Source organism: Notothenia coriiceps, unplaced genomic scaffold (genome assembly GCF_000735185.1).
Source record: "Notothenia coriiceps isolate Sejong01 unplaced genomic scaffold, NC01 NC01_scaffold00004875, whole genome shotgun sequence".
In the NCBI taxonomy this organism is placed as follows: Eukaryota; Metazoa; Chordata; class Actinopteri; order Perciformes; family Nototheniidae; genus Notothenia; species Notothenia coriiceps.
Genome location: NW_011337576.1, coordinates 53,857 through 60,894, shown reverse-complemented (window position 1 = coordinate 60,894; position 7,038 = coordinate 53,857).

Here is a 7,038-nt window from a genome sequence, read left to right as displayed (position 1 = left end):
CTTCTGTGTCACCTACTGGATGTCATTTGTCTTTTTATGCAGGTTTACAGGTATTCACCCCGGCACTTGATTCAAACAGTTCTATTCTGTTTCAAATTAGCGCAATCTCTCCTTTTACAATGAAGCGTTGATTGTTTTTCTGCAGCACTGAGAATGCTTTGTATACGGCACAGAGAGAATAGTATGTGCGTCTTTCTTTATGTGTAGGAGTGAATGACCTAGAAGAAGAGTATTTACTACACATATTTGTCTTGATAGTTTCAGGAAGGACACATATTTAACAGAAAACAAGGAAAATCTTAATAAAAAAAACAGCTTACTGACTTTCTGCTTCTTGTGATGCAACATATATAATGGCCTGCACTTCAGTAAAGAACTAGGTCGAATTCAACAGTCTAGAAAAGGTTGTGCAATTTAAGTCTTGGTGTTTAATGATAGTTTAATTCCAGCATAATCGTGTTTGCTCTCTCTAACGTTTACCAATAACAGGAAAAATGCTTATAATATAAACTAATCAATTACAACCAGCCTCACTAACAAGGCTAACCAACCCTTGATTCACTGCTAATTTGCTGAATAATCGCACACTTCTGTAATCTGTATGTTGCATTACCTTTAGTTGTCCATTGTGAACTGTTGCGGTACTAAATCCTGTGATTCTTCCTATTCAGGACATCAACACCCCTTGCATTATGACAGACAGCATCCAGGAGTTTGCAGATGGAGAGAACACTGATTTTGAGACGGTGTTCGTCCTCACAGACTTTGATTCTCCTAACTACAGCTACCTCTACAAACGGGACAACCGCATCGTCGGGCCTCCTGTCGTGCTGCGCTGCGCTGCAAAGGGGGAAGTAAGTAACTGATTCACCACATATTTATTAGAATCTCTGGGGCATGAAATGTTTCACAGACATGTATTCTGGAAGAAATGAATTTCAGCAGAATATCTCAAAGTGGCATTTCAGGGGTAGACATTAAGGGTAAAATGCCGGTGGAATTGTATTATCACTGGCCCCACCATTGTAATCACTGGCCCGGAGCATTCGTCCAAAAAGAAATGGACTTATAATGAAAAAATTAACACATTTGATGCAATAGTAATTTATGCACTAACTACATTACTACTTGTACTACAACATTTGAATAGTCAGTTCTTCCTCATTTTCCTCAATTTTTCATATTTGGTTTATTAAAATAATGATATTCTGGTCATTGTTAAAAAATGTCTGCTATTATTATGAGTATTATTATTAGTATAATGCGCTTTCTGCCTTCCTGTCATTAGGAGTTAGAAATGTAATGGCTATGTAGTAGATTAGATTAGAACCTTCATTATCCTAAACTGCTGGGACATTTCACTATAGCCAATACCTTTATATGTTCTACTCTTCACTTACTTGTCAGCATAGGTCGGCATTGATGTACAGAGCCGACAGAANGGCTATTGAGTTAAAGGAATCAGTGACCGTCGGTAGACTTTGGTGTTTGATGGTACCCGTTATTCCGACACACGACCAACCCGTATGAAGTTGTTGAGACCTTGTCTCCCTCCAGACAGGTACACTATCTATGTCTCTGCGGAATTAAAAGATTGTTTGAGGATTCCCATTGGGTACTTTTGAAGTATATCATAAATCGTATTTTCATGTGTAGTTTTTTCACGTTTTAATAAAATGTTTTGTTCATAGTTGTGCCGCCTGTTTTTGTAAACTTTCAGTACTAGATACCTCAAACCACTAGTTGGCGTTACTATGGACATCACAACTGAATTACGACTTCACATACGTCGCCGTCGGTACCTCCCTACCTTTGGTGGTTTGAAAAAAAGAGCAAAACAAAGCCGCTCTCGCTAAACTGTCCTACAACGCTGGCTATCAACTCGTTCGCTCAAGCCAGCCGTGTCCTATCTAGTTAGGTGCGTGTTCACATGAAAGGGGTGGTATTTGGAGCATTCGACCAATCACAAACATGGAGAAGCGTACTGACAGCGCAGCGTCATACTTCCTGAATGAAAAGTCAACTATAATATTAGTCAAATATGAAGAAGTTAAACTTTAAACAACCATGACTTAAACACTTTATCCAGGATAAAAGCAACGGCAGTTTAAACTGTCTTTCCTCCGCACCCTGAGCTCTGATTGGTCAGCAGGCGTGGTGCTTTCGCTGAGTTGATCTCTTATCCTGGAACCTATCCTGCTTCGGAGCACAGACTAGGTTCCAGGATAAGTCACCATGGAGATCTAGCCTGCTAAAAAGAGAACCAGCTTCGTAGGACCGGAAACCCCGAGTTTTCCCTGGAGTTAGCTTCGTAGTATACCCCCCAGGTGTACTCAGGACAGGAGTTTAAACGAGTATTACTCAAAAACTACACACTAAAAACACTTGATTGTACTTGTGGTACTAGTCCAAGTAGTACTGAGTTCAACAGTATCAATTTTATTAAGAACTTATTGCAAAAAATCATTTTATCTCATCAAAGATAGCAGAATACATTAATTTGTGTACTCAGGAAAGGAGTTTAAACTAGTATTTCTCAAAAAGTACACAGTAAAAGTACTTGATTGTACTTTTGGTAGTAGTCCAAGTAGTACTGAATCCAACAGTACCAATTTCATTAAGAACTTATTGCAAAAAATTCTTTTATTTCTCATCAAAGATGGCAGAAAACATGAATTATTGTACTCAGGGGTGGAGTTTGACAAAGGATTACTCAAAAAGTACACAGTAAAAGTACTTCATTGTACTTGTGGTACTAGTCCAAGTAGTACTGAGTTCAACAGTATCAATTTCACGAAGAACTTATTCCAAAAAATCTTTTTATCTCTCATCAAAGATGGCAGAAAACATGCATTATTGTACTACTCTGGACAGGAGTTTAAACGAGTATTTCTCAAATAGTACACAGTAAAAGTACTTCATTGTATTTGTGGTAGTAGTCTAACAAGTACTGAGTCCAACAGTACCCATTTTATTAAGAACTTAAGGCTAAAAATCATTTTATCCCTCACCAAATATAGCATAAGTGGCTTGAATTTGTTCTCAGGAGGGGAGTTTGACGGAGAATAACTGAAAAAGTACACATTAAAAGTACTTCATTTTATTGTTGGTAGCAGTCAAACTAGTACTGAGTTCAACAGTGTCAGTTTTATTAAGAACTAATGGTAAAACATATTTTTATCGAAAAATATAGCACAAAAACATGCATTATTTTACTCGTGTACTACCGTCAGCGCCGCTTCTAGGCGATTACCGTAAAGACACTATTAATCGCGCACTCAAAAATGAAGCTCTGCTCATTTGACCAAGGAAATGCGAGAGACGGCTGAGTTGACCGCAGTCATGACTTCTAGTTCAATTTAGTGTGGCTAGTACTGGCTAAAAGGAAAAGCTTTGTTAAAATATGCAAGCGCGCGAAAGTCAGTTGAAACGATCTTAAGTTGGCGTGACGTTGAAGTCGTGCGACCCAGCTGCTGAACTCGCTTGTAGTTCGTTTATAGCATAACGTTCGCATTTGGCCTCTGGCGACTAGATTTATGATTCGAAAATTATAAAAGTAGGGTAGACATGTGGATATTATCCGGCTGAACAAAACATGATCCGTGTCTTAAATGTGTGTCCCAAATCCTATGGAGAAATTGCATTGGTTTTTGTCGACGGAACCGGAAAGAGTTTACTTCCGGGTTTTAGGACGCGTCACTGTGGCACTCAGTGATGAGATAGTTCCAGCAGGGGCAGCAGTGCAACCAGAACACAACGGTTGATGGCTGCCGTAAAACACCAAAGAAGAAAAAGAGGAGGAATCATTTTGCTAAAAATGTATGAATGAATAAAGCGATTTATGGGATGTTCAGTTAAAAAACAAATATTCTTTTTTGATTCAGTTTTTATATTCATACTGTATTATTGCTCTGCCATCAAAGCTTAACTTTAGAATATAAAGTCAGTCTTGTCGTGATGTAACCTTTACTTTGATTGTAACATGTTGACCCGGAAGTAGCTAGCCAGTTATAGTGGAACGGAGCCCGCGGCTGCCCCTGCTCCTCCTGCTCCTCACCTGTCACAGGACTACATCCTCTCTCACAGAGACATTAACAGACAGCGGTGCCAGCCACGCTGCGGGGTGTACGGCTTGTTGTACCGTGGTCCAGTGTCAGGTCCACACAGTGAGATGCCCAGAAAGGCGCGCTTTACCTGCAGAGCTCAAGGCAGCTTGTGACTGAGTGCTGAGCTCCATCCCGCAGTCCTCTCCAGCGGCGGGAGGTAAGGAGAATGGGAATTACACAAGCGGAGGGGCTAGTGGCTGCAGCCAGCCTGTGACCTGCCTCTATAACTGACCCATATATGCTACTACAGCTGGTTATCTTTCTTATCCACACATTAATATCCAGGTGTGTATTTTGTCATGGCGTTAATGGATTGTTCTCCTGGCTGGCTCAACGATAACAGGTTACCGTCAGATACAGAGCAATGGGTATGTTAGGCTCACGACCCAATTCAGCCTGGTGTCATTGGTAGCTAGTTAACGTCATGTAGGTTAATGTTACCGAGTTAATTGCTGTCAACATACCTGTATAACAACCAAGTAAGCTAACGTAAGATAATCATTGATAAACTATGCATCAGCTTTCGATTGATCGTGCTCTTGGTAATGCATGTCTGGAGTGACATGCCTCTGAGGGCTCAGAGCTCTGTGTTTTATGTTCTCTTCATCTCACTCATATTATAGCCCTAACGACCTTTCATGTTCACGTGAGAAAATCTTTCTGTATAACTAAATTAGATCTTTCAGATGTCTAAAAATATATTTTTTTCTATTCTTAATGAAACAATAAATCAGCAAATGTTGACAGTTCTCAAATAACAGTGTGTTACTCAGATACATACGCCACACTGTTTATTGTCATATGCACAGAAGCAACAGTGTATTTATGGCCATGATAATATGAAGACCCAGGCTCCTTCAACAACGCAACATAAATATATATAAGGCAGAAACAATAAAACAATGAAAGAATTGTGCAAGAAGAAAAGTACAGAAATATAATGTTGCAAGTGACCAATGTGCAGGTAAATGTGTAAGAAGTAAACTATACTACACATACACATGTATATAGATAGAGGCATATATATATATATAAAGACACCCACATCTCCCAAAGGTAGTATCCATGAAGCTAACATAATTAATTTCCATGGCGGAATAAGCTATTTTTTCAAAAGGCCCTGCATTAGTGGAACATTGTGACCTGACTGTGTGCTGCCTTGACCTGATTGAACATCAGTCTTATCAGAGTGGAGGTTGCAGCCACTGTGAGAGTGAATCTGGGACAGCCCAAGACAACCTAAAAAAGGTGACCATGTGACGCATTTCCTCCATAGCTTCTCATTTCTGTTCATGTTTAATTAGGGCACCAGCAACGTCTGTTAAGTAGCAATAGCTTGCCTATGAAAATGGCTTATAGCTGGATGTGTTAAAAAATCATAAGTAGTTCACATTTGTGATGGAACTTTGGCTGAGTAGCCAAGTGCTGCACTCCAATGTTTCTTACCATTTAAAAAACAAAAACCTTACTAACCTGTATCTTTTTAATGTAGGATCTTTCTTCATTGTAAATCCAGTATTTGTGTTTGTTTGTAATTTAGGTGTGAAAAGTCAGTGTCATGACTGGGGCTGAGAATGAGGATGATATTCCATTAGGCGAAAGGAAGACTGTCACAGATTTCTGCTATCTCCTGGACAAGTCTAAACAACTGTTCAATGGGCTAAGGTCAGTTTCTACTTCCTATGTTGTGTCCTGTCTGCTGGACTGCATGTTGTAATCGAGCATTGACTCACAGTGCCAGTTGTAGGTCGGGATGGCTGGATTCCACTTCACTACCCCTAAACACGTTGTTTATATTGCAGCGCAGGATGTACTTACTTCCAGCACCAACGCAAGCTACACTGTGTTATTGGATACAATTGGACAGAGCTTAAATACAACATTTATCATTGATGTTAGTTTATTAACAGTACCACCCTTTCTAAAGCTCTTCTGTCTTTATTACTACCATTCACTTGGGAGCCTGATCCAATGCCATAATAAGATACTGTATTACTACACCCATGAATATATTTACACAGGAGCCAGCATTTCACAGACAGTAAATCATGTACAAGTTATGTTAAATGTTGGCATAGAACCAAGTCAGGGGTTTTGCAAAAATGATGCGTCTTTTTTAAAATACTCTCTGCACATCAAACTCAAGCTCTTCACATGACAATCACTCTTTGTTGGTGAGAGCCAGAAACCCATTATGATCATTATTATTATATTTAAGTTCAATCAGTGCTTCATTTTCCTTTCCTCTAAAAACAACCTTGTACCTAGCTGTGACCCTGTGAATATGGCTATGCATGTTTTTTAAAATCTTATGAGCGTAATTGTTCTTCCTTTGCAACCAGCTAGTACATGATATTAACTCTGGCTCTAACTCGGAGACGCTGCAGCCTCCTGTAAGACACCAATGGCTTCACTGTCAGAATTTAAAGGGGTCAAAGTAATAAAAAAAATATATATATATTTACAGTGGGGCAAAAAAGTATTTAGTCAGCCACCAATTGTGCAAGTTCTCCAACTTAAAAAGATGAGAGAGGCCTGTCATTTTCATCCTAGGTATACCTCAACTATGAGAGACAAAATGAGAAAAATAAATCCAGAAAATCACTGTCTGATTTTTAAAGAATTTATTTGCAAATTATGGTGGAAAATAAGTNTGCTGCTCGAAAGCGCTGGAGACGCTGTAGTACATATGCCAGGTCTGTAAGTGGCGCTGTAGTCTGCCACAAAAGCAGCGAAGAAGACTTCCCTTGCATGGTTGCCCATCTGTTTATTCTCCGCTTTGGCTCTTTTTCTCCCTCCCCGAAGCAAGCGTTTGCGCCTCCTGCTTTAAAACAAATGAATAATGACTCTATATACAGGGGTGCACATAAGTGGTACGCAGGTACGCATGCGCGGCAACAATCTGAAATGCGTACCATCACTTGTGTCACAA